This window comes from Choloepus didactylus, chromosome 12 (assembly GCF_015220235.1).
Source record: "Choloepus didactylus isolate mChoDid1 chromosome 12, mChoDid1.pri, whole genome shotgun sequence".
In the NCBI taxonomy this organism is placed as follows: Eukaryota; Metazoa; Chordata; class Mammalia; order Pilosa; family Megalonychidae; genus Choloepus; species Choloepus didactylus.
The window spans coordinates 86,574,226-86,601,797 of record NC_051318.1 but is presented as its reverse complement, the minus strand read 5'-3'; the positions used below and the strand labels follow the sequence as shown (position 1 = coordinate 86,601,797).

Here is a 27,572-nt window from a genome sequence, read left to right as displayed (position 1 = left end):
AAATTCATCCTTGATGTTAGGATGAAGGGCCTGTGTTTGTAATATTGTGCTCATAAAACAAACTTCATTCTTTCCCAAGTAATTAGCTTCCTGCTGACAGGTCTGACAAGAGTTAGAAATGGTGCCTTAGTATCTTTCTTATGTATCCATCTCCATGCCTTGTTTATTATTTCCTCCTGTAGCACAGTCTTCACTTAATAGAGATGAATTTGTCTTTTTAATATCTTCTTGTACTGTCTTATTAATTATTTGTAGCTGTGTAGAATTTTCTTGCTTTATAATTGTAAAATTCTCAGTAGGCAAATCTACATGAAATTTTAAGGTCCTGGAAGACTTAGTAGGCCCAAATGGCCACAGGTTTTTTTACTTTTTCCTGATCTGGTGTTCCTTTGTTGTTGTTTTTCTGTTTTGAAGACTCGCTTGTATTTTATAAGATGCAAAAGGTAGCTCTATCTTCAGTGTCCTGTCCTTTTGCCTATTATAGATCACAATTTGATTCTGCTTACAGAGGACAATTCAAACCCTTTTAAAATGATTGCTTTTGGGAAAAAAACATCCAAGGTCCCAAAGAGATGAAATGGAAATGGTTCTGGGGAACATATTTTTCAATATGCCTGCCATGTTAAAACAATAGTGAAGGTGCTGAAATTCAGGGCTGATGGGTAGAGTAGGGGCTCAGAGAGGTTCTTGCTGAAGTCATGAGTGAGGGAAGATTCAGAAACAGATTTTTGCTCCTATCCTTATAATAGCATTCCATCCTCACTTCCACCTACCCCAAACCACAAGTGGGGTTGCAGTGATGAAATGTATTCCTACCCAAACTCTGTATCTTCGTTGTACGGATCTTCAGAGACTTTGATAGATTAAAAAAAACACTAGTTGAAAAGTAAGAGGGAGGAAATTCCAAATATCTTATGTCTCCTATTTATCTGTTAGGCAAGTTTGTAATTAAAATCTGTGATCAGATGCAGATCTTAAATTTGTAAAGGAAGGAAGGCAGCATTTCCAGACCTTCAAGTCCATAAAGATAGGACTGAATCACATGACAATCAGTTGGGATGCTGCTCAGTAAAGAAGACATGGGGTAACAAGGGAAAAACCTGTATTTCAAGCTTAGTTTTCTCATCTACTTATCATATAACCTCATTAAAGTGAGTCACTCAAACTTTCTGGGCTTCAGTTTCTTCAACTGCAACATGACATGTTTGGGTGTCTATTAAGGAAATTATGAGTCTGTGAATTATGCCCAGGGCACTTATCAGACTTGTATTAATGTGTTGCAAGTAACCAATATATATGAGCAGGGTTGGCATTCTAAATGTTACTAAGTTAGTACAGCGTAAGTACTAACTAATCAAAATGGAGGCTTGACATAAACAACCTGCAGAGTAGTACCTGTGCATTCTAGCAAAATCTCAACTACATTTATGGGGTTGGAGTTCTGTCAAAGAAAGGATCTTAGGAATCACCAGTCCATCTTCCTGATTTGTTGCATCCTCTTTTAAAAGAAGCACATTGTGATATTGAAGAATTACAGCATAAAGATGAAGCACATAGACAGCAGCTTAGGTGCATGGCTGGATAGCTCAGCAAATGTGGTAGAGAGTTACACCTCTGGCCCTGATGAATCAAAGCTTCCTCTTCCACATTGACTCTGGGCTTGGCTACGTGACTTGCTTTGACAATGGGGCATTAGCAAATGTGACATAAGCAGAGGCTTCACAAATGCTTGCTTATTAAGCTTACCCCATCTCTTGTTGCATTTGTAACACGTCACTGTGTGAAGAAGGCTGCCAGCCTGCTGGCCACACATGGCCCAGCTGAAAGCCAGCAGCATCCACCAGACTCGCGAGTGAGGCCTCCTACGCCAACCAGCCCCATTTGAGTTGAGGGATGACTGTAAAAACACGAATGACCCCAGTGGAGACTGGAAGAGGAACTACTCAGGTGAGACCAGCCTAAATTGCTGAGCCATAGAAGCAAAGCAAATATGCCACCGAGTCTTCGATTGGTTTAAAATACAGCCATAACTACTCGAATCAGCAATAAAGAAAAACATCTCCAAGTGGGGGGATTTCATGGGAGTTGACGTGAGGAAAGAGGGTGAAGGTCTCCTTCCCTATCTTCCTCCTTGAAGTTGGGATCAAGGGTTAGTGTCTATTCCTGCGGAAGGTCCTTTGCTTACCAAATGGGCCAACGAGCTCCTTCTTGCCCGTTCTCCCTGGTTAGGCATGCCTGGTTTCAGGAAAAACACAGCTCTTCCCTAATCCCTCTCAGGGAAGCTCACTGGTGGATTTTCCCAACATATTGCACCACCCTCAGCCATAATTTTTCCTTTCAGAATGCAACAGGGATTCGTTGACTTGTCTTTCTTTTTTGGTTCAATGGGTGGCAGCTAGCAAGAAATTTTCTGGAATATTATGAGGATGAAAGAGTTCTTGGGAAAGAGTTGAGAAAATAAGATTTAAAAATGAGCAAGAAGCACTTCTCTTTTCAGAATATCCATAGACAGCCTGCAACCACCTTGCTTTCAGCACTTACTGGAGTCAATAAAAGATACCTCCTAAAGCTTCTGATACCTTCTCTCTGGCAGCCACCAGTCAGAGAGTTCCTAGAACACAAAGACAGGAAAAGTTTGGTTTCTTGTCATGAACAACTCTAAAACTTGACAAATATGTGAGGCAACTGTGCTTTGGTATTGGACAACAAGCAGCACAATCCCTTAGAGAATGGAAACTCTCTCCATATTCACTTAGTTTACTGCCAGATTTTCCAGCTGTGGCATAGAGAGTTAGAGACCAGGCAAAGCATGCCAGCCCACTGAGCTGAAGAGGCAGAAATAGAGTTCAGGGATATTGGAGTGGTTGGAGTCTGTATTTAGCAGGACATTTACTGGTAGGGAGCTGTACAAGAAAAGGGATAGTGGGTGGTGGAAGAGGGAGTGGCCCATGATTCCTTGACTAAGGACTGGGATGCATATGTTGGAGACAAGATCACAGCAAGGCTTATAAGAGAGCAGTTATAATGGGGCTGAGAGTAAAACACAGATAGTAGAGCTTGAACAATGCTGAAAGATACTGGATTTCTGACCCATCCTAAGGAGACAGTCCTTGCTAACACTTGAGGCGTTCATCTGAGACACCAACATGTCATACCTTAGAAGAAAAGACCATGCTGGCAGTAAGGGTTACTCTAGACCTACTCTATTAAAGCAGGACTCAAGCTGCGGTAAGATCCCCAGCGGACATAGAGTTTGGAGGTTGAGCCCATTAATTCAGAGGAAATGAGAAACAGCCAGGGCTTTCTACAGCTGAAAACACAGGCAAACAAATTCCAGTTTACCAGCCAGTAATTAAATTGCCTGTCAGAGACATTACAAGAAGAGAAAATTAGAAATTAATATGCCTCGTTAACGCTGATGCAAATATCAAAATTTCAGCAAATCAAAACTGGCAATATCTAAGATAAAACATAATGGCCAAGTGGGCTTGGTCTCAGGGCTCAGGGACATGAGGTTGGCTTAATGTTTGAAAATCAGTATCTGTAATTCACCACCTTAAAAAAATAAAGGGGAAAAATCATATCATAATCTCAATAGATGCAAACAAAGAAACATTTGACCCACATATGGTAAAATCTCTCAGCAAGGTAGGAGTAGACAGGATCTTTCTAAAATTGATAAAGAACAGAATTATTATACTAACAGGCAACCATCATAGTTAATGCTGATACACTGACTGCTTTTCTTTAAGACTAAGAATATGGTAAGATGTCTGTACCTACCACTTCTACTCAGTATTGTACTGGAGGTCCTAGCCAGTGAATTAAAGTAAGAAAAAGGGATAAAAGTTGAGAAGGAAGAAGTAAGTTTGTCTCTATTCATGAATGACATGATTATCTATGTAGAAAAGACTAAAGCATCTGTAAGAAACAAACAAACATGCAAATTGAGTTGAGTGAATTTAGCAACGTCTCGGGATACATGAGTCATGTAAAAAAATCAGCTGTGTTTCTAGATAGTAGCAGCAAACAATTACAAAATAAAAATAAAATACCATTCAGGATAGTGTTCTAGTTTGCTAATGCTGCAGAATGCAAAACACCAGAAATGGACTGGCTTTTATAAAAGGGGGTTTATTTGGTTACACAGTTACAGTCTTAAGGCCATAGAGTGTCCATCAACAAAGGGTACTTTCACTGGAGGCTGGAAAACCTCTGTTAGCTGGGAAGGCACGTGGCTGGCATCTGCTCCAGAGTTCTGGTTTCAAAATGGCTTTCTCCCAGGATGTTCCTTTCTAGGCTGCAGTTCTTCAAAAATGTCACTCTCAGTTGCTCTTAGGGTGTTTGTCCTCTCTTAGCTTCTCTAGAACAAGAGTCTGCTTTCAATGGCCATCTTCAAAATGTCTCTGTAAGCTGAAGCTCCTCTCTCAGCTTCTGTGCATTCTTCAAAGTGTCCCTCTTGGCTGTAGTAAGCTTGCTTCTTCTGTCTGAGCTTATATAGTGCTCCAGTAATTTAATTCAGACCCACCCTGAATGGGTGGGGCAACACCTCCATGGAAATTATCCAACCAAAGGTCTTGTCCACAACTGATTGAATCACATCTCCATGGAAACACCCAAAGGATTCCAAAATCTAATCAACACTAATATGTCTTCCCACACAAGATTGCATCAAAGATAATGGCATTTTGGGGGATATAATACATCGAACTGACACAGATAGTATTGAAAAACTTTAAAATAAATATGAACAAAGATATAAAATACCTATGCATTGAAAAAGACAAGCATTTCTGAGAGAAATTTTAAAAGTTCTAAATAAACAAAGAGATATAGCATGTTTATGAATTGGAAGACTCAATAGTGTTAAGATGTTCAATTTCCCCAAACTGAAATAAAGATTCAGTACAAACCCAACCCAAATCCCAGAAATCATTTTGTAGAAATTGAGATGCCAGTTCTAATATTTGCATGGAAACAAAAGACCTAGAAAAGTCCAAATAATTTTGAAATAGAAAAAGAAAAGTTGGAGAACTTATACTCACTAGAAATGCTCCAGTCCTTAAGACAATGTGGAATTGGCATGATGTTGGAAGGTATAATCAACTGAACAAAAGAGAGAATTCAAAAATAGACTGGCATAGACATGATGAATCCATTTTGACAAAGGCAGTAATGTAATTCCTGGGTAATGTAATTCCTGGGTAATGTAATTCTTTTTAACAAACGGTATCAAAACAACTGGAGAGCTACATGGGGAAAATAAAACTCATCTCCTACTCCATGCCATACAGAAAAATTAATTTGAAATGGGTCATAGGACTAAAAGTCAATGCTATAAAAGTTCTAGATGATGATGTGGAAAAAATCTGTGCAATCTTAGGATAGGCAAATATTTCCTAGGTAGTTAAAAAGCACTAATCAGAAAAGAAAAAAAGATCATTTGGACCTCATGAAAATTAAAAACTTCTGCCCTTCAAAATACACCATTTAAGAAAATGAAAAGGTAAGTCATAGATTGAGAAAAAAATTCACAATACATATATATGAAAAAGAACCTGTAATCAGAATATACAAAGAACCCTTATAATTCAACAATGAGGCTAAGTACAACCACTAAAAATGGGAAAAAGTCTTAAACATGTCACAAAAGAAAATATACAAAGAGCTGTTACAATTAAGTGATAAGAAGACAATCCTTTAAAATGTGGAAAAGGCTTGAACAAATGCTTCACAAAGAAAATAATAGAAGTGGCCAATAAGGACATGAAAAATGTTCAATATCATCATTCACCAGGGATATGCACATTAAAACCACAGTGAGATACTGCTTTCTACCTACTAGAAAGTAAAACATGAAAAAGATTATAACTATCAAGTGCAGGTGAGGATGTAGAACAACTGCATGTCTCAAACACTGTTGGAATGCAAATTGGCACAGCCATTAAGGAAAATAATTTATTACAAAATCAAATATGGAATTACTGTATAGCCCAGCAATTGCACTTATAGGTATTTCCCCTAAGCTCCCCAAAATGAAAACAGGCTCACAAAGGACTTGTACACTTACGTTCCTAGCAGCTTTATTCATAATAGCTGAAAATGGTAAATAACTCAAAAGTCCACCAACACGAATGCTAAATGGTGGTATATCCATCCAAAGGAATACTACTCGGCAATAAAACAAACAAAAAAGAAACACTTAGAACAACATGGATGGATCACAAAACAGCAGGCTGTGTGAAAGAAGACAGATACAAAAGAGTATACATTGTATGGTTCCATTTATCTGAAATTTGAGAACAGGTAAAACAAAACTGTGGTGACAGAATTTCAATCAGGAGTTCCCTGGAGTGGGATTGACAGCAAAGTGGCACTGAGAGAACTGTCTGGGGTGATGGAAATATTCTATATCTTCACTGAAGTGGTGATTTGATGGGTGCATATATTTGTCAAAATCCATTGAGTTGTACACTGAAAATGTAGGCATTTTGTTGTATGTAAATGACACTTTAATAAAGTTAATCAAAAAAACTTAAAGTCCTTTATTTAGACAAATAGCAAAACAATGACAGCAAACAAAGACTTGAAGTATGACCTACTGAACGACACTTTTTACTGATGAAAAATGATTTATTGCTCCTCTCCAACCAGTTATGGAGTATATAAAATATTCATTAGAATGTCACAAAACATAAAGGGAGTGTAAGTTACCATTCAAATATGACTACAATTAAAACCTTTTCACAATACCAAGTTTAAACTTTATAAAAGCAGAAGAGAGACTCACTAATTGCCCCATGTTTGTATTAAAGAGACTGAGGCTCGGGGAGGTTAAATAGCCTGCCTAGAGTGGGTAAGGGGGAAGCTGGAATACAAACTCAGATATTTTGCACTTAATCCAATGCTCTTTCCACTTTATTATGCTATATCTCTTTTCTCATAACCCTTTCAAAACATTTTCAATAACCAAAGCTAACAATGTGCTTTCCATCGCTTGGCAAAAAAAAGCAAATTAAATTACACTTTCTTTGATGTTTTTAGATAGACAAGAGCTTTTTCAGCTGGCACTGAGTTTTTTTTTCTGAATTCTTCTCAATGGCTAGCTTTCCAGAAATGTGGGGGATCTTTATCTTCCTTGCAGGAGGGCTGGAATCTTTGAAATGTCAAATTAAATAGAATCTTATAATAGCATTTTCTCTTCCCAACCAGCACTGCTGGATGAGGGTAGAAATTGGTACAATATTTCTGGAGGGCAGTTTGGCAATAAAAATCAAAATTCTTAAAACTTGGCATATCCTTGGTCTGAGCAATTCCCCTTCTGGGAATTTATCCCAGATAAATTATCAGAGATGTATGTATGAATGCATGGTCAGGGATGTTCATCACAGCATTATTAACAAAAGCAAGCAATTGGAAACAAGCTAAAAGCCTGTGCCAGAGACTTTTGTTTTACTTCTACTATACTGTCTCTTTCTCCTTAGCAATAATAATTCTTGTTTGTAGATGGGTACATGGTCACCCAATAATGGATTAGGTAACTTTGCCTCCTTTACAGTTAATTTGCGGCTGTTGGAAGTGCTGTGTGTGACTTCAGCAAAGTTTCCTTAAGTAGACTTCTTTAGGAGCACACTTTTCTTTGGCCTTTTCCTTTCTGCCTTACTGGATTGTGGAGGTAATGGCTGGAGCTGAAGCAGACATTTCAGAACATGAGGCAACATTCTAAGGATGATGTAGCAGGAAGACACATGTAGTTTGGTCCTGGCATTGTGAGAGTCACCATACAAGCCTTGAGATTTATTTTGCATGAGAGAAAATAAAATTTTTTGTATTTGGATTTTCCTATCACAAATAACCAAATCTAATCCTAGTAAATATAATGTCCAACAGCAGAGGTATAGTTAAGTTATGGTATATGCATATGGTATGATACCAAGCAACTATTAAAATGACATCATACAAGAATATTAACATGACAAATTGTCCATAATATAGAGCGAAGAGGAAAAAATTGCTTGCATTCAAGCATAATAAAAGCCGGATATAGACAATACTTGCAAATGTTTCTGTTTTATATATATATATACATATATATACATGCACACATACATATGTGTGTATATAGATTATTTGTGTCTATCTATCTATGTATCAACCAAAATGCTAACATCTGTTATTTTTGAATGACAAGAATGCAGATTTTTTAAAAATGTGAGGTTTTCTGTGCTTTTCACATTGGGCAGGTGTTACATTGGTTATGGGGTGGGGGGAGCTGTGAAAATAAAAGAATATCTTCTTAAAATAAAACAAGTTTAATTGATTAATTTTAAAGAAAAAAGCTACAGTAATAGATAAATAGAAGAAAAAAGAAATTAAATATTGAGGAAGTCTTGCTCCTTTCCAGTGTGCATTTTATAATATGTGCTATGTTGCATATCTTGTTTTGTTGATGCATGAATGGTTACGATTACTCCTTAAAACTACACATGATCAATTATTTAGTAGATTGGTGTATGTATATATACAGCTCCTACACAAATAGGATGTGAAGCAGAGAGACATTCTAAAGATGACATCTAGCGGTTGCTGTGGAAACCTTAGGGCTACATTTTAGTCATCTCTTATGTCAGTTTCTGGAGATGGAATTGGCATATTCTTAGCTTGAACATACAAGAAGGCATAGTAACTGGTGTTATTAACCTTATAGACTGTATTTATGATTACTATTCAGCTTTAAATAGAATAGTGGAGTCACAGTGGAGGTGTTGTAGAATATCCCTGAAATGATTAAAGGAATCTAAAACCTGTGATAGAATTTTCATGGCAACCTTAAAGAACTGTCACCCCAGCTAATAATAAAAGTCCATATTTATTATAGCGCACTTACTATGCAGTGGGCGGGGTGCTAAGTTGTTTATAAACTTCATCTTATTTATAGTTGTTCCCTGACTTAAACCTTCTAATAGTGATAGTATTGCAAAGTGGTATTATCACTGCCATTTTATGAAAGAGAAAAAACTAAGGTGCAGAGGGTTTAGGTGAGGTGTCCCAAGCCGCACCTTTGGGACATGGTGGCGCCAGGATTCAAACCCAAGTCATCTGCCCCCACTCTTTACCATGCTGTAGCTAGAGGCCAGGTGGTTGCCCAGCGTAATTTGTCAGAGTGTCACATGTGTCCCTTTAAGCAGAAATTCTAGCTTATCCAGTCTAGTCTCAAATCAACCACACTTATTAAAGAACAACCACTCTGTGCATGACACTGTTGTGATTCATGAATGTATGATGGATCCTTCTTATGGCATTAAAGTATCCAATCAAGTTAACAAGAATAATTAGGCTAAAATCCTAAGTTTCTTGGAACTCTAGCTCTAAGATAAGGCAGAATGGGTCAAGTAGGGTTGAGTCTAATGTGGGGAATTCTGTGGTTGGAAAGAGGCATCCCAGCTGAGCAGTGAGAAGGTGCTTCCCCCCAAAAGCTGGTCTTTGAAGGAGTTCAAAATAAAGCCTTGCTCTCCAAAGAGTAGTCCATGGAATTTAGCAATGGTGGGGTCTTGAAGCTTGTTAAAAATGCAGAATTTCAAGCCCCACCCTAGACCTACCGGTTCAGAGTCTGCATTGCATCAAGAGCCCCGTGGGATTCCTAGGCACAGTAAGGCTTGAAAATCTCTGCTTTAAAGAATGTATAGCGTTTCCACAGCACAGGCTGAGGGTGGGTGGAACAGCATTGCAGGCACAGGGAACAGTATGAGCAAAGACACAAAGGTGGAAAAGAATAAAGTAGTTCCAGGGAAATATCATATCAGGCTCAGCTATAGCATGATCTGTGGAGTACTAAGTGGTGAAGTAGTGGAAGGTAGGGCTGAATTCATGAAAGATCTGCGAGCTGTATCTTGATCTGGAGGTCATGGGGATAACTAAAAGTTTTTGATCAGGAAATGATGTAATGATAATTTTTATTTAATAGCTCCTTGAAGTCCACAAAGTATTCAACCTTTGTGATGAATTTAGATCTTAGCCTTTGTGTAAGATGCAACTCCACATGTTTTCTCTAGTCTTCATACCCTCAAACAAATCTACTATTAATAGGTATTAAGTTAATGGAGGTTATGAAACAGAATAGAGTAAATCCTTAAGGCAAACAGGGACACTTGAGAATTCCACGCCTATTGCCCCTTCACTGGTAGGATTGGATGGTTAAATGGACAAACTAGGACAACCTTATCCTTCAGGGATAGATGGAACAAGCCCATGAAGTACTGTTCTGCTGCATTTTGCTTTGGTCAAGCCTTTCTCTGCTCTCTCAGTATGAGAAGGACACCAAATCCCTTTCCAAAGCTCTTTTGATGGGGAATCTGTGAGTGACAGAAGCTATTTGGTGAAGCTGACAGCTGTCCTGAATAAGGGAAATAGATAAAGCCAGCAAGAACAAGAGAAACAGAGAAGTGTGTTCTTGGGAATGAGGGGGAGATGTGGTGGCCTTGGATTAAAAGGAGAAAGGAGGAGGCTTTTGGAAGAGAGGGTTACTGAATAGAATCTTCATCTGCAGGATGGCAGCAATGGTACAGATACAAAACAAGTCAACAAAGACATACAATGACTGCTTGGCAAAGACAAGGAAGGGATAAGTATGGCTGGTGATGAGGATGCTTCATTGCAGGGATGGTTGCATTTATTCAGGAGGGTGAGCTTTCAGATCCTGTACTTTGGGCCTTGCTAACTAGGACATTCTTTGTTCCTACCAGTTAGTGAATTCACCAGTTCCCTTAAGGAAGACAGCTCAAAGACTGATTTAATTGGGGGGTCCTGCAACAAGTCAGATGTTGGGGAGGTTTTCCTTCCTCTCAGTCAAGATTGGGTATACTTGTTCATGATCTGACAACCTAAATGATGAATTGGCTTTCCCCAATACATCTAATGACAGATGACAGCAAACTAAAGCTCCCATCTGAAAAAGGGAAAGCAACACACAGAGGTCATGGTCGGGAGCACATAAGCATATCCATTGGCCAGAAGGTGCAAGGGCTCCCCATCCTGACTGAGGCAAGTTCCTGGATCAGCGTATGTGGCCTCCAGGGTCTGCTCAGCACAGATCATCCCTCTTGGTCTTTGTCCTCTGTGACCACATTGGAGATGGGCCTTGGGGAAGATAATCCAGGGGCTTTTCCAAGGTAACAGACCATTTTTTTTAAACTGGGAGTTCAGCAATCACTGTCCTTTGTTTGCCAGGTAAAATTTTAGTGTTTACTTGCATCTAATTGATTCCATGGTCAAAGCTGGAGATAGTGCTTGGATTTATTCCCAAGCCTAGGGATTTCCACCTCCTAGCAAAAGGCCTTTTTTTTTTGGAGTGGTGTCAGTGGGGCTCAAGGCCCTGTGTGGCCTCAAGTTTATCTCCCTGATTCCTTTTTTCATTTCCAGTCTTTTTTTCTTTTTTTACATTTTTTGTTGTGAATATAACATAAGTACAGAACAGTGATAAGTTTCAAAGTATGACTTAACAAGTAGTTAGCAAATTTCAAAAGAATGCTATGGGTTACAGTTCCACCATTTCAGTTCTTTCCTTCTAGTTATTCTAATACCCTAGCATCTAAAAAAATAATTATATAAAGATTCAGTATTCCTAATCCTTTGTTAAATCCTATCTTGTCTGTTGCTACCCCTTCCTCTCATTTAATAACTTTCTTGATCTTCAGGGATGTCTAGGCAGTGACCACCCTAACTTGTTCATATGAAAAGGGGTGTTGACAGTATGCAGAAGGGTTCTGCATCTAGTTGATGTTCTGGAAGAAGCTGTTGCCTCTGGGTTTTGGGACTTATATGGCATAGGAACACTCAGGAGGATTTACATTTCTGAAAAGTAAACTTAGTGAGTGAAACTTTTATAGAGACACAGATAGGGACTTAGGTATTTCAGGACTACTGTTGATTAAGGCTTGGCATATCGTGTAGCCATCTGGGATATCTAGCTGAATCTTGCATAGCCTCTTGACTTTATTTGAAATCTCTTAGCCACTGTAACTTTATTTTGTTACCTTTGTTTTCCCCCTTTTGGTCAAGAAGACATTTTCAATCCCTCAATGCCAGGGCCAGGCTCATTCCTGGGAGTCAAGTCCCTATGTTGCCAGGAAGATTCACTCTCCTGGGAGTCATGTCCCATGTCCGGGGTGGGGGTTGGGTGGTGGTGGTGGCTATTTACAAAGTTGGGCTTAAAGAGAGAAAGGCCATATCTGAACAACAAAAGAGGTTCTCTGGACGTGCCTCTTAGGCATAATTATAGGCAGGCATAGCCTCCCTTTTACAACCATAAGTTTCACAAGAGCAAGCCTCAAGATCAAGGGCTTGACTTATTCAGTAGGGGGTTCCTAATTTCACATAGCATATATTCTGTCCAAGATAAAACAATCAGTTTCTCATATTATCTTCACTTAGTTGTATAATCATCATCACTCTCAGTTTTAAACAATTATCATAACACAAAACATCCCAAAACTCTTATCACCCTTAATATTTACCTTAGTGTTACTGTAGCACTGGTAAGGTATTCCCATTAAACATAGTCTAGAATATGAAATGGATAGTTTTTCCCATATACCACTCTGTTGCTAAGTCTTTGTATCAGTGTCATACCTTGGAAGTACATCATGCAAGCACTTATTTATATTTGCATTGCTAATCTGCGGGATACATGCCTTTAAACAACCATGTTCACCTTCAATGTGTCACTGAAACTTATCATCCCATTAATGAACAATCATCACCCCTGCCCATTTCCAAGCCTTTAAGTTCACCTCATTAACATGTCTGTACATATTAGGTTGTCGTTTCCCCTTCACTAGCTTCTATCTGTCTCTAGGTCCCCTATATTCTACATTATAAGACACTGATTTTACACTGTTCAGGAAATTCACATTAGTGGCAACATACAATATCTCTCCTTTTGTGTATGACTTACTTCACTCCGCATTATGTCTTCAAGGTTCATCCACGTTGCCATATGTTTCAGGACCTTGTTCCTTCCTACTGCTGCATAGTGTTTCATTGTGTGTATATACCACATTTTGTTATCCACTCATTTGTTGAAGGACACTGGATTGTTTCCATCTGTTGGCAATTGTGAACAATGCTGCTATGAACATCAGTATGCAAATGTCTGTTCATGTCAATGCTTTCAGATCTTCTGGGTATATACTGAGAAGTGGAATTGCCAGATTGTAGGGTAACTCAATATCTAGTTTTCTGAGGAACCATCAAATTGTCTTCTACAGCACCTGTACCATCATATATTCCCACCAGCAATGAATAAAAGTTCCAATTTCTCTTAAGTTTCAATGGCTGAGAGATTCCAAAAGGAGCTGAGACGTCACTCTGGTGGACACTCTTACGCACAATATATACAATATAGACAACCCTTTTTAGGTTCTAATGAATTGGAACAGCTAGCAGTAAATACCTGAAACTATCAAACTACAACCCAGAACCCTTGAATCTTGAAGATGATTGTATAAAGATGTAGCTTATGAGGGGTGACAGTGTGATTGGGAAAGCCATGTGGACCACACTCCCCTTTGTCCAGTGTATGGATGGATGAGTAGCAAAGAAAAACGGGGGCAAAAAAGAAAAAACCCACCCAGTGATCTTTTTTACTTTAATTGCTCTTTTTTACTTTAATTTTTATTCTTATTACTTTTGGGTGTATGGTAATGAAAATGTTCAAAAATTAATTTTGGTGATGGAAGCACAACTGTATGGTAGTACAGTGAACAATTGATTGTATGCTTTGTATGACTGTATGGCATGTGAATATATTTCAATAAAAAATAATTTTAAAAAAACAAAAAACAAAACAAACAAACAAAAAAGTTCCAATTTCTCCACATCCTTTACAGCATTTGTAGTTTCTTATTAGTTTAATGGCTGCCATTCTTATTGGTGTGAGATAATACCTCATTGTGGTTTTGACTTTCATTTCCCTACTAGTTAGTGAAGATGAACATTATTATGTGTATTTTAGCCATTTGTATTTCCTCTTTGGAAAAATGTCTTTTCATATCTTTTACCCTTTTTATAATTGGGCTGTTTGTACTATCGTCATTGAGTTGTAGGATTTCTTTATATATGCTGGATATCAGGCTCTTATCAGGTATATGGTTTCCAATTATTTTCTCCTATTAAGTTGGCTTTTTGACAAAGTCTTTGATTTGTTCAAAGGCATTTTCAGGAGTTCTATTTATCTATTTTTCTTTTTGTTGCTTGTGCTTTAGCTGTAAGGTCTAAGAAGCTACCTCCTATTACTAGGTCACTGATTATTTCTTGTCTTTGTTTCTTTTGCCACCTATAGTTTGGTGGAGAAATTTTTGCTTTTTTACCCTGAAAAGCAAGATTGCCAACTCTCAGCCATCTTGGCTCACTGGCCTCAGTTAAAAGAGACTGTTTCAGATTTTATTTTCTTTCTGCTTTCATGGGGACTATCTTCAATTGAAGACCATTTCCTTATTAATATGGCTATGGTGGCTTGGAGTTATGTACCCCAGAAAAACATGTTTTTAAATTAAATTCATTCTGGGGATGTGAACTCTTGCAAATAGGACCTTTGATGAGGTTACTTCAGTTAAGGTGTGGCCCAGTTAAAACCAGTTCAAACCAGGCTGCATCTTAATCATATTACTGAAAGCCTTATTGGGAAGGTCCCAAAAAGAAGAGAAAGTCACAGGGAGCAGCCAGAAGCTGGAAGTCAGTGGAACTGAGAAGACAGGGGAGGCCGCCATGTGCATTGCCAGTGACAGAAAAGCCAAGGACCAAGGACCATCGGCAGCCAGCCCCAGAACGCCACCATCTTCTGGGAAAAAACATAACCTTGATGATGCCTTGATTTTGGACTTCTCCTAGCCTCAAAATTGTAAGCCAATAAATCCCCACTGTTTAAGCAAACCCACTGCATGGTACTTGCTTTGACAGCCAGGAAACTGAAACAATAGCCAAGCTTCTCCAATCCTTGATTCCTAGTCACCAGCTTTAAAAGACACATGATCTGGGTTAGAAAATATGAGTAAGAGTTTGCCAGCTGTTGTGCAAACACATAATAAAAATGCAGGCCAACCTCTCAATTCACTATAGATAGGTCTCCACTGGCCTCCTCCCTGGATTCCTTCAGCTAATTACACACTTTAGGATCTGTTACTTACAATCCCTCTTCCAATTTTGGAGTCTATTATGACTGTCTATGTGGTAAATGACAGATATCCAACTACTAGTTAATTTGAATATAAAGAGAGAACTTTGCTGTTTCACCTGAATGAAAAATACAAGCTCCATACACTAAACTTATGATCTGTTAGTCCATTCTCTAGTTTAGAATTCATACCTTGATATGTGCTAACATTACACAAAAGTGGCATGGGGGTGGTAGGACCCTTAAAGATATTCCACAGATCTTAATAAGGCCCCATCATGTGGCAGGTATGGTACTGGGCACTGGGGATGCAATTTGATGATGACATGGCTTGTATCCTGCAAGGACTCATAATGGGGGTAAGAATATATCTTCAAATCAGCCCATCAATCAATCACAATGCAATAAGCATTGTGCAAGTTCCTACATCAAAGGGCACAGTGGTGTTTTGAAACACCAAAATGTGCTAGGCCCTGGGATTTTTGCTCTTCCCATATTTTCTCATTTAAACCTCACAGCAACCTCTCAAGAAAAGTCTTCCCTGACGACACTGAAGGCTGGAGAGATGAACTCTTCTGCCTTTGGTCATCCAGCTAGTAAGGAGCAGGAGCCATTGGGAATACTAGAAAATGTGACCATTTTTAAGTCATGCAATAGCTTTAGAATCATTTATTTGCTTCATCTTTTCCATCCCCTAGAGCTCACCTGTCATGAAGTTCTACCAATTCTTTCTTTGCAATGTTCCTCAGGTTGTTACCCCATACCCATTCCAACTCATTGTTCAGGCTTTCAGCACCTTGTACCCAGAATGCAGAGGCATCTTAACTGGTCTTTGCTTTGATTCCAGAGTCTCCTTTCTCTAGCCTGGTGGGCTTGAAGTAGGCAGATTGCATACCTCAAGAATATTGTATTGATGCTGACTTATTGCTTCAATTAAAACACAATCCTCTTCAAGGATTTCACCCATGTTCAGGGGGAAGCAGTAATCTATATTATTTATCATAGTAAAATACATATCATCAGCTCCTTGCTCCACAAACCTTAATGGTTTCTCACTGCTGTGATAAAAGTGTCTAAAATCTTAAGCTTAGCATCAAGGTCTTCCTCAACTGTGCTATCCATTCAAACTTGTCTTGCATACTGTCCCCCTGAACCATCCACTCCAAACAACTGGTCTACTCAGTTCCTGTAAAAAGCTCTGTATCTGCCCTTCTTCACATCTCGTTTATATCACTCCCAGGTTCTCTCCATCTTTGGCCGTCCTGTGATCCCACCTGTAAACTCTGCGATCATTTCTCATTTGTACTTGATTATAATTTTCTCCGTGTCATTTGTCACCTGGGACCTTCTCTGAGTTCTGATGGTTTTATTTTTTTAATTTTTAAGTATTGTCTTCTAGCTAGGCTATGAGGTTTATTGTATCACAAATACTCGATCAAATATCTGCTGATAAAGGCCCTGACAGTGCTGTTTACTGGTGGACGTGACTTTTTGTGGAGAGTAGGAATAGAGGGGTTCAGCTAAGAGGAAAAGAAATGGGTGTAAAATAAGGCACTGATGAAAAATTACTTTTTAATCTTTGATCTTCCCTTGCTTTGTGATATTCTTTGAGGGGAGCAGACCTCTTCCTACAGGGTGGCTGGCAAACAAAGTATGATCCCAGAGCTGATACAGAGCTGATGACCCAAGGTCAAGGACCAAAGTCAGTCTCCCCATGGCTCACCTTTGGGTTTTGAGGAATCCTGAACCGAAATGGTAAAGTGCATTTCATGATTCACTGATTTAATTTTCCTCTTGCAGAAATACCAAGAAAATCAGTAGTTTAAGGCCTAGTTTTATGTGGTGTTTTAAGATTTCATAGTTTTGATAACATCTTTATTAACATAATGATCTTTACAGAAAGAATATTTTAAGTGAAGATTGCATCTTCTAAATCATTATTTTATGTTAAAGGACTTGTGATTAGTGTTGATATTCTTTAGTGGTTTCTTGTGATTTTCTCTAGGTTAAAACACTTGAACGGTTGATAAAATATCATTTATCTGTTTCTATGCTACTCATGTAGATGGTATTTTGGCTGACTTTCAAAACTGAATTATTTTCCCTGAAGTCAATTTACAAAAATGACCAGCAATTTGCTGATAACTTTTCTTATAAATGACTACAAAGTCAAGACCTCATAACAAATTAAGTATGCAATGAGGTAACAGGAATGTGAAATAACGATACTTCTTATGAGATAACTTAAAACAATTTCTCCTTGTTTTGGAGACTCATACTGCTTAAGATTGATTGGTTTTTCAAGGTACAATTTTAAAAGACAGAAAAAAGAGCTGTTATGTTGATTTGTTTTCTTTCAAACAGTCTTAGCTTCAACTTCTGGAACTTATTTCTTGAAGACAGCAACATTGTATTTGATAATATTTGCTCATTCGTCTCCAGAATGTTTGTTGAATTGAGAAATGAAAATGGGTCTCAGTATAGAACACAGAGTGATTTGTTCTAAATGCCACTAAAATTGTTTCTGGCTTAGGGAAATAATAGTTCAAGGTCATATAAAAATTGATCCCTATTTTGACAGGTGGACACAATTAACCAGCCAAATTTGCACATTAGGAGCTTTACTGTGGCTTAATTTTTTCCCCAAACATATGTTAACAGTTTTATCTAGTAGGAACAGGGATATTTGCAAAAGCACAGGCACTATTCTGAATGAGAGGAGCATATATTTTATTCAATGTTTTTGGCAAAATTTACTTTAGTTCACATACTGTATGCTTTAGTGGGTAAAGGAACACATTGGCGTTATTTGGCAAAACAGAAAATCTTTCATTTAAACATTTTTTGCATTTGGCAAAACATTTTTTGCATTTGGCAAAACAGAAAATCTTTCATTTAAATGATCAGAATGCAGATCACATTTTACAGATATGATTTCTTGGCATTTGGGGGAAAAACTAGCATGTTTGATGTTTTTGTTTTAGGAACAAAAGTGAACTCTGTAGGGAGTTCACCAAAAGACCTCACCCTCCCTTTTTGAAACCAAATGGAGCAAGAGGAACAAATTGCTGCTTTGTTCACATTTTGGTCTTTTTGGGTCCCCCTCTCCCCTGTTGTTTGTTTTGCTTTATTTGACTTCAACAGAAATCAAAACTACATTTTATGGACTTACAGTTTGGCAATATGCTGGCAAATGGGAAAACAAACAACATAAAGCAAATTTCTGCCACAATGCTTTTAATATTGAGACAGATTTTTATCTAGCAGAGCCAACAGAATGGAACATGAATGCACCTTCAGCACAAGGCTGTAAACACAGCTTCCTGATGACACATCCCTAGTGAGGCAGATCATACAGTTTCTATATTATTCTGCTTGTTACTCTACCGGCACAGAGCTGGTTTTTGCCTCAGAAAAATGTCTCTTTTTTCTAAAACTCCAGCTGTCCTTCACTCATCAAGCAGTGTTTTAATCAGGTGGTTGTATACTATGAAACAATGATAATGCTAATAATGAATCCCTAGCAATATCACACATTCCTTATTGTGGAGGGTCCCCTTGATGCCAAACAGCTGGAGGAAAAGGGGGGGGAAAAGCAGTTAAGCATTGAAACCTCAGAGCTGATGTTTCCTAACATAAGCATCCAGATGTTTGGTGCTGTGGAGGTAACGTGTTTGATTGCCTGCCTTTTTCAATTTTTTATCTGGATCTTTTGATGTTCTGTAGGTAAATTCATGGACTGTTCTTCATTTCTAGTATGCTGAGGGGTTTTTCTGATCATGAGTGGCAACGGTGATGCTGAAGATTAGCAGGAGGCCAGGCAGGGATTGTGTGAGACAAGAGAGAGGAGAGGAGGAAGGGATGAGATTCGACTGTGGGAAGGTGGGTCCCTCTCCTGGCTGATGCACGTGGAAACATGCACTTTCTTTAAAGGAATCAACTGGATGTTTTCAGTGTTCAGTTAAGGGACACCTAGGAATTAAGAATTGGGTGGAGGGATGGGAACCTCTTTTCTTCCCTGAGATTCAGAGGCTGAATAACCAGGGACTTCCATGGAATATTCAGCTCTAATAGTAAAGAAAATGGTTTACTATGCCTTGGAGGATGCTGGCTTGAAAGGAATCTGGTCTAACAAATCTTAAGTAGAGCTGTCCCTTCCTCAGAATGATGCCCTCATCAGGCACAATTTAAGATCTTAAGTTAAAAAAAAAAGAAGCAGTTTCTCTTTTTTAAGGTCTCAGAGTACCTGACCAAAATCACTGCATGGTTTCCACTGTGCTACTCTGATATGAGTTGTTGTACCCATAGAGTCATTGCCAAATGTTCCACTAAATTGAAACTCCCGCAAATTAATTATCTCATCAAAGGTGGCTCAAGTTCAGAACTGGATTCGCAAGTCCTGGCTCTGAAATAGAGGCAACTCCCTCTAAGAGTGAAATTAAAAAAAAAAAAATTCTAATCATTTACTGACATGTCCCTGCAGGAATCGATAATGTTAAAGATCCTGTAGGAGCCAGGAATAGCCTGGGCATATTAATAACTTGGCCTGTTCACTGATTTTATTCAAGATGACTAGTTAAAGGACACTCTGCACTGATGACTACTCTGTGACTTGAGCAATGTCATCATTAACATGTGGGACTCTTCAGCATTTAGAACATTTCACAGATGAAAAGAACACAGGGCTATTTATTGTGCTTTACACAGATGGTCTAATGTTTCTCAGGCCTTCAGCCTAGCAGGCCACCCGCGGTGTTCAGCCAAGGGCTTTTTAAAAAATAATTGGTCTGTAGCTATTTCCAAACTAGACTGGCTGCAATATATTTTCCGAAATCTTGTTCTTACCCTTAACTATCCCTTATGGTGCTGTATGGTTAACAAACGTCACTGTCTGACACTGATTCTTCCCTTGTGAATAATTACTGACATAAAAGGAGAGGAAGGGACTGGAATTTCATCATTAATGGTTTCCTTTCTATAGAAAAGCTATTCAGAAATGATTACTTTGGAAAACAGTTCTTCTCTGATTAGATATTGCCTGACACATTCCAGAAACTGGTCTCCCATGATCTTTCTATACAGGAAATGAGAATTCAGCATAGATTGATAACTGTGAGTGGCTAAAGCTACAGCACACTGAACTTACACGCATTCATTTCAAAATGGTAAACAACAGCAATCAAGGATCTGTCTGAGGAATATGTGACTGTGCTTGGGAAGAAATAAAAAGGCTGTGGATCCCCTCCTGAAAGTGAGAGGCAAGTAAATTGGAAAATCAGGTGGGATGCGTTTTGATACTGTAAATTTCTATAGGGATATTAATGACCCCATGCACTGTCGTCGCCACCGTTCAGCTCTCCAGGACCTTCCATGAGCCCTTTAGAGGAACAACATGCCCCGGCTCTGAGTACTCTGTGGATTGGCGCTAACGGATGCTTATTTGCATATTCTTCTCTACGTAACCTCCTGGGTAGGGTTTGGAATTGCTAGGCCTAGTCCTGGAGGAGAGAAAAGGAATCACACTGCGAAGAGAGGTTTGTGATGGGATGTGTTTAGGAGAGCAGGTGTCTTCTGACTGTGCCCTCGGGAGGGCTAAAGAGGGCTGGAACACTGAGCGCCCGGAGTCTTTTTTTTTTGCGAGTGGATTTTCTCTTTGGGGATCAAAGATGTCTCTCTGGAGCCTCAGTTTTCCCGCTGACGCTTTGCGCAGGGCTGGACTGGAGTCGTTGCTGATTCTGTGGCTGCTGGTGGTATCAGGGTCTTGCACCGAAACTGTCAATTTCCTCACCTATGAGGAGAAGCCGCTGTTCTTTCTGATTCTGTCTTGTTTAATTCCCTGCACGAAATGCCAAGCTAGTTTTGCCTGATGAAGCAGTTCAACAGCTTGCTGCTCCAGGGACGCGAGGGCAACGGGCAGCTGACCGTCGGGGATGCGGGCCTGGACCTTCGACGTGTGTGCCAGCCTTCGACGTGGTCAGCTTCTGGCAGGAGCAGTTCCGGCTGGTGCACGTGGAGGTGGAGGTGAGAGACGTCAACCACCACGCACCGCACTTCCCCCGAGCCCAGATCCCCGTGGAGGAGTGGCGGGTGGACGAGGACATGGGCGCCTACGAGCTCCAGAGCGTGCGCCTGGCAGAGCATGGAGCGGCAGACGCGCGCGGACCCCGAGAGCCAGGCCACCCACAGCCGTCCCTCGGGAAGCAGTGTGAGATGGAGCTGGAGGAGGACGAGCTGGTGGGTACGCTGCTGCTCCACGTGAACGCGACGGATCCTGACGAAGGCCCCAACGCAACGTGGTGTTGTCTTTCGGCGCCCGCACCGAGGCCGAGGTGCGCCGCCTCTTCCGGCTCAATCCTCGTTTAGGCCACCTCACCCTGGCGGGGCCCGTGCACCGTGAGCGCCCGGACTCCTAAGAGCTGGACATGCGGGCGCAGGACCGCGGCCCGGGCCCGGGTCCGGAACCTCCACCTGCAAGTTCACGCTGCGCATCCGCGACGTTAACGACAACTGGCCCGACATCGCCTTTACCCCGCTGGCGGCCTCGCCCGCCGCCTCCGGGTTTGCCGCAGCTCTCAGGGGTTCGGACGCGATCTCGTGGACCCGGCCTGAGGCCCCTGAGGCCGGCGCTACCTGGCTGATGCGGGAGGGGCCGGCTCTGATCAGCACCTCGGACAGCGACCCGGGCGCCAACAGGCAGGTGCACTGCGCCCTCTATGGGCACCAGCGCGTCCGGCTGCAGCCGACCTACGCGGGCAGCTACCTGGTGGTGCCCTGGACTGCCAGCGCATTGCCAAGTACAACCTAACGCGGCGTGTCTACGAGGTGTAGGGGCGCGAGAACAACCCCCCCCCCCCAGGGCCTACCTGGCCACCGTGGCCACCCGGGACCCGGACCTGGGCCGCAACGGCCAGGTCACCTACCAGCTGCTGGGGACCGAGGTGATTCGAGTCGTGTTCACCTACGTGTCGTTGGGCCCGGCCACAGGGGAGCTTGCTCGCGCGACGGCTCTTTGATGGCGAATTGCTGACTGAACTGCAGCCGGGGTTGGAGGCGTTCGACGGTGGCTTCCCGCAGCCCCGGGGCCGGGCGGTGGTGAGGTTGCATGTAGACGACCACAACGACACGCGCCCTGATTGGTGGCCCGGCCAGTCTTCAGTGGCTCAACTCAGCCACCCCTGGGCCGCCTGGTGATCCGACTGCCGGCGCGGGACGCTGACGGGAGCCCCAAGGCCGAGCTGACTAACATTCTCCTCTGCAGCGAAGGCGGCCCCGCGGCGCTAGCTGTGCACGCGGTCACCGGCGAGCTGTCCCTACAGCGCCACCCGTCCCCGCAGCCCACCGGTCGGCCAGCTACCACGCTGCTCCGGGTGCCCGCGGACCCGGCGCCATCCGGCGAGAGGTGGTGCTGGTGCCACTGCCGCCGCCATTAGAGGGAGAGAAGGGACACTCTGGATGGCGCACAGTGCGGGGAGCAGGGCGGCAGCCTGACCCCTCCGTGGTTTTGGTCGGTGTTCTGGCCAGCGAGCTGCGGCCTAATGCTGGTGGCCATCGTCACCGTGGCTTGTTCCCGCCAAGGCGGGGCCAAGACATGGAGGAAGGAGCTTTGCAAGCACAGCCTGAGAGGGGTCCAGGCAAGGGGTGACCAGGCTGGCCCAAGTCGCAGAGATCAGGGGCAGACTCTAGGGAATTTGATTAGAGGTTCATCACTGAGACGCATCCACTCTCCACAGAGGTCCAGGAGGTCGAGTCTGCGAAGATTTCACAGTCCGAGGAGGGTGGGATGTCTTTGCGCAGCTCACCTTGGTAAAGGAGCGGGAGCACGGGGTCCCAGGTAGAGTACCCTCCAGCTCTCTTAGTATCCTCAGTAACGTTTGATAGATTTTCATGCCAAGAGCCTCATGAAAAGTCAGTGCCTGATCAGGTTTTGGGGTTTCAAGTGGCTAATTTTGCAGATGGTAGAATGAAGCCTGATGGGCTATGTATTCCTGTAAGTCCGTGCGTGTTTGTGGTTCTGCCCGTGGTAACTTTCTTACGGGTCCAGTTGATTACAGTCGTTCCTCAAGATTTAAATGCTGTCTTCCCCAAGCAGTTCAGATGAAGGATGGTTGTGTCTGCTCTGTCAGTTTGAATATCTAAGGTTGAAAATATTATTAACTGCTGCTCTCACCCCTCTTTTTAAATAGGGTTCATTATCAGTTCCCTTTCATTCACCGTCCCTGTGGGGAGAGGATAAATCTGCTGCAAGTTTAAGGTAATTTCAGAATATTTATCATGATCTCTAAGCAATGTGTTCAACATTTTGTACATTTTTATGGGTAACAAAGTACTTCTATCCTTTTCCTTTCCAGCACACATTCAAAACCAGATGAATTTAGTGTGGACAGTGGGAAAGGAGACTGAGCTGAATGACAGCAGTTGAGACTTCAGTACAGAGGGCTTCAAGAAAACATCTTTTCAGCTGATTGCAGAGCAAGAGGGTGAGTTCACTCCTGTGACTGTGAAGCTTTTCCTGTCAAGCTCATCATGTTACTTATGTGTCTGAATGAATAGATAAAACTAAACAAAGGGCTGCAGTTCTATGTTCATAGAGCGATATGTGCTGACCACTGGTGAATATATCTCACATGTCAGGACCACTTATTATTTAACTAGTTCTATGTATTTTAAATACTTTACACTCATGGACTTATTTAGTCCCCATAATAAATTCAGAAAACTGAGGCCACAGAGAAATTTGACAACTTGCCCAGATGGTGGAGCAAAGATCTTAACCCAGGAATTCTGGGTCCAGGTTCCTGGCTCTTAATCACCCTATTATCTGCCTCTTTGTTGGTGAACAAAAATTAAAACACTGATAAATCAGAGTATTGTGAATATTAATGCTTAATTAATTTTTTTTGCCACATGCAAAATAACTTTCCATATGTGTGGATTCCAAAAGGGAACAGCATATGAAAATGTGAATTTTATATAGGCCAGGGCTCCACTTGCTGGGAACATATGAGAATGTGGTTTTTGTTTAGCTTGGCTCTGTTTAGAGATTCTTTCACTAGTACAACCTCATGCTACTGATGTACCACATTCCACCTGTTGTGTTATTTGGGGTTTTGTTTGGGTCATATTCTCAATGATAGTGTCTGGTTCTGGAGTGGTAATTCCTGTGGGGAAAGGAATAGTCAATTATGAGGGAGTTTTGTGTTAGTCTCCTGAAAGTGGGCACTGGAATAAACTTGCTCTCAAGGTTGAATCCTAATATGTCCTACTGATTCAAAGGCCTTTTCACTATAATGGCCATTTTTATCCTATCTACATTCAGTTCTTTCAACATTTTTTTTTTAATGAGATGGCTTCCAGAAACATCAGCCTCTCCAGTTTGTTAATATCTTTCCTAAAATGAGGCCTTTAGAGTTGGACACAGTCCTCCAGAACCAGCCTCCCTCCTGACTCCAAATTCATGTATCTAGTTGTCTAGTCAGCATCTTCATTTGGATGTCTAATGGACATGCTATGTGTTCAAAACTGAATTATTGATTTCTGTTCTGCAAACATGAACTGTCTCCACAGTTCTTATCTCAGGAAATAACACCTCCATTCACATAGTTGTTTGCTTTGGCCAAAATCTTGGTATTCTGGTTAGCTAATGATGCTGTTAAGCAAAATACCAGAAATGGACTGGCTTTTAGAAAGGCGGTTTATTTGGTTACACAGTTATAGTCTTAAGGCCATAAAGTGTCCAAAGTAAGGCATCAACAATAGGGCACCTTCACTGGAGAAAGGCCATTGGCATCTGAAAAACCTCTGTTAGCTGGGAGGGCATGTGGCTGGCATCTGCTTGCTCCCAGGTTGAGTTTCAGAATGGCATTCTCCAGAATGTCAGCTTTCGATGCCCATCTTCAGAATGTCTCTCAGCTGCCACTTCTCTAAGCTCCTTCTGTCTATGAACTGTTTTACAGGACTCCAGTGATTTAATTAGGACCCACCCTGAATGGGTGGGGTAACACCTTCATGGAAATTATCCAATCAAAGATCTTGCTACAGTTGATTAACATCTCCATGGAAACACTCAATCAATAGGATCCAACCTGATCAACACTAAATACATGTGCCCCCACAAGATTGCATCAAAGAACATGGTGTTTTAGGGGACATAATACCTCCAAACTGGCACACTTGGTGTCATTTTTTATTTGCCTCTTATCACACTCAACTTCCAATTTATCAGCAAATCCTGTTGGATTTACTTTCAAAATATGTTCTCAAACATTTTACTTCCCACCCCCTTCATTCCTACTACTCTGCCCCAGGCACTGTCACCCCTTGCTTGGACTACTGTACTAGCTTCAAAACTGGCCTCTCTGTACTTCTCGTGCCCTCCTGCAGTCTCCTCTCCACACCGGAACTGGAGTTGCCTTTTTACTCTATAAACCAAATCACATGAGTCATCTCCCTCAAAGCTTCCCACTTAGAATGAAATCCAATGTCCTTATCATGGTGTATGAATTACTATTTGAACATGGATTCTATGGGTCAATTTGAACAACGTGTCTGGACTTCTGCAGGGAGGATTTGATGGCTGGGACTTATTTGGTCTGGGGGCTGAAATAATGAAGGCTTATTTGCTCCTATGTCTGGCATCTGGGACTGCTGACTCAGCAGGGAGGCTGGCTTCATGTGCCCTTCACATGTGGGTTGACTTCCTCATAGCATGGTAACCTCAGAAATGTTAGACTTCATACATGACAACTCAGGGCTCCAAATGTGAATGTTACACTGAAGAAGGCAGAAGTTACATTTTCTTTTAAGACTGAACCTCAGAAATGACACTGTCATTTCCATCATATTCTACTGGTCCTAGCAGTTTCAGACAGGCTCACCCAAGTTCAAGGTGAGGGGACAAAGATCTGACCTCTACTTTGGAAAATTATTAAGGAATTTGGGGGCCATGTTTGTAAATGCCCATAAAGTCCTACATTTTCTGGCCCCTGGATGCTTCTACTGCCTCATTTGTTACCACCCCTCCCTTTGATGGTTTAGATCCAGTCATATTGACTTTCTTGTTGTTTTTTGAATACACAAAGCATAGCCCCACCTTGGGCCACAGTCCCTTTGCACTTATTGTTTGCTCTGACTTTTTTTTTTTTGTCTTTTTTTAATTACTCCTCTGCCCATAAACTGGATAAAGGGATTGTGAGTCACAAAGTTTTCACAATCACACAGTCACACTATAAAAGCTATATAGTTATATAGTCATCATCAAGAATTGAGTCTACTGGATTATAGCTCAACAGATTCAGGCATTTCCTTCTAGCTATTCTAATACACTAGAAACTGAAAAGGAATATCCATATAATGCATAAGAATAACCTCCAGATTGACCTCTTCACTCTATTTGAGATCTCTCAGTCACTGAAGCTTTATTTTGTTTCATTTCTCTTCCCCTTTTGGTCAAGAACACTTTTTCAGTCCCCCAATGCCAGGGCCTGGCTCATCTCTGGGAGTCATGTCCCATGTTGCCAAGGAGACTTACACCCCTGGGAGTCCTATCCCACATAGGAGGGAGGGTAGTGAGTTTATTTGCCAAGTTGGCTGAGAGAGAGAGGCCACATCTGAGCAACAAAAGAGGTTCTCTGGGGGTGACTCTTAAGCATAATTATAAGTACACTTATGCTTCCCCTTTGCAGAAATAAGCTTCGTAAGGACAAGCCCCAAGACTGAGGGCTTGACTTATTAAATTGGGAGTACCTAATGTTTGTGAAAATATCAGGAATTCCCCAGGAGTGGAAATTTATTGTTTCCATGTTTTCCTCCAGTCCCTCAAGGGGACTTCGCATATATATATATATATGTATATATGTGTGCTGGTTTGAATGTATTATGTCCCCCAGAAAAAGCCATATTCTTTGATGCAATCTTGTGGGGCAGACATAATAGTGGGGATTAAGTTGGAACGTTCGGATTAGGCTGTTTGCATGGAGATGTGCCCCACCCAACTGTAGATGATTGCTGATGGGATATTTCCATGGAGGCATGGCCCCACCCATTCAGGGAGGGCGTTGATCAGTGGAGCCATATAAATGAGCTGACTCAAAGAGAAGGAACTCAGTACAGCTGTGAGTGATGTTTTGAAGAGGAGTAAGCTTGCTAGAGAGGAATGTCCTGGGAGGAAGCCATTTTGAAACCAGAACTTTGGAGCAGACGCCAGCCACGTGCCTTCCCAGCTAACAGAGGTTTTCCGGATGCCATTGGCCATCCTCCAGTGAAAGTACCCTATTACTGATGTGTTACCTTGGACACTTTATGGCCTTAAGACTGTAACTGTGTAGCCAAATAAACCCCCTTTTTATAAAAGCCAATCTATCTCTGGTGTTTTGCATTCCACAGCATTAGCAAACTAGAAAAATAT

General features: G+C 41.3%; 1 pseudogene; it reads left to right on the top strand.

Moving 5' to 3' along the window:
• Positions 1-21,035: 21,035 nt before the first annotated feature.
• Positions 21,036-22,811, top strand: LOC119506905 (annotated as a pseudogene).
• Positions 22,812-27,572: the final 4,761 nt, after the last annotated feature.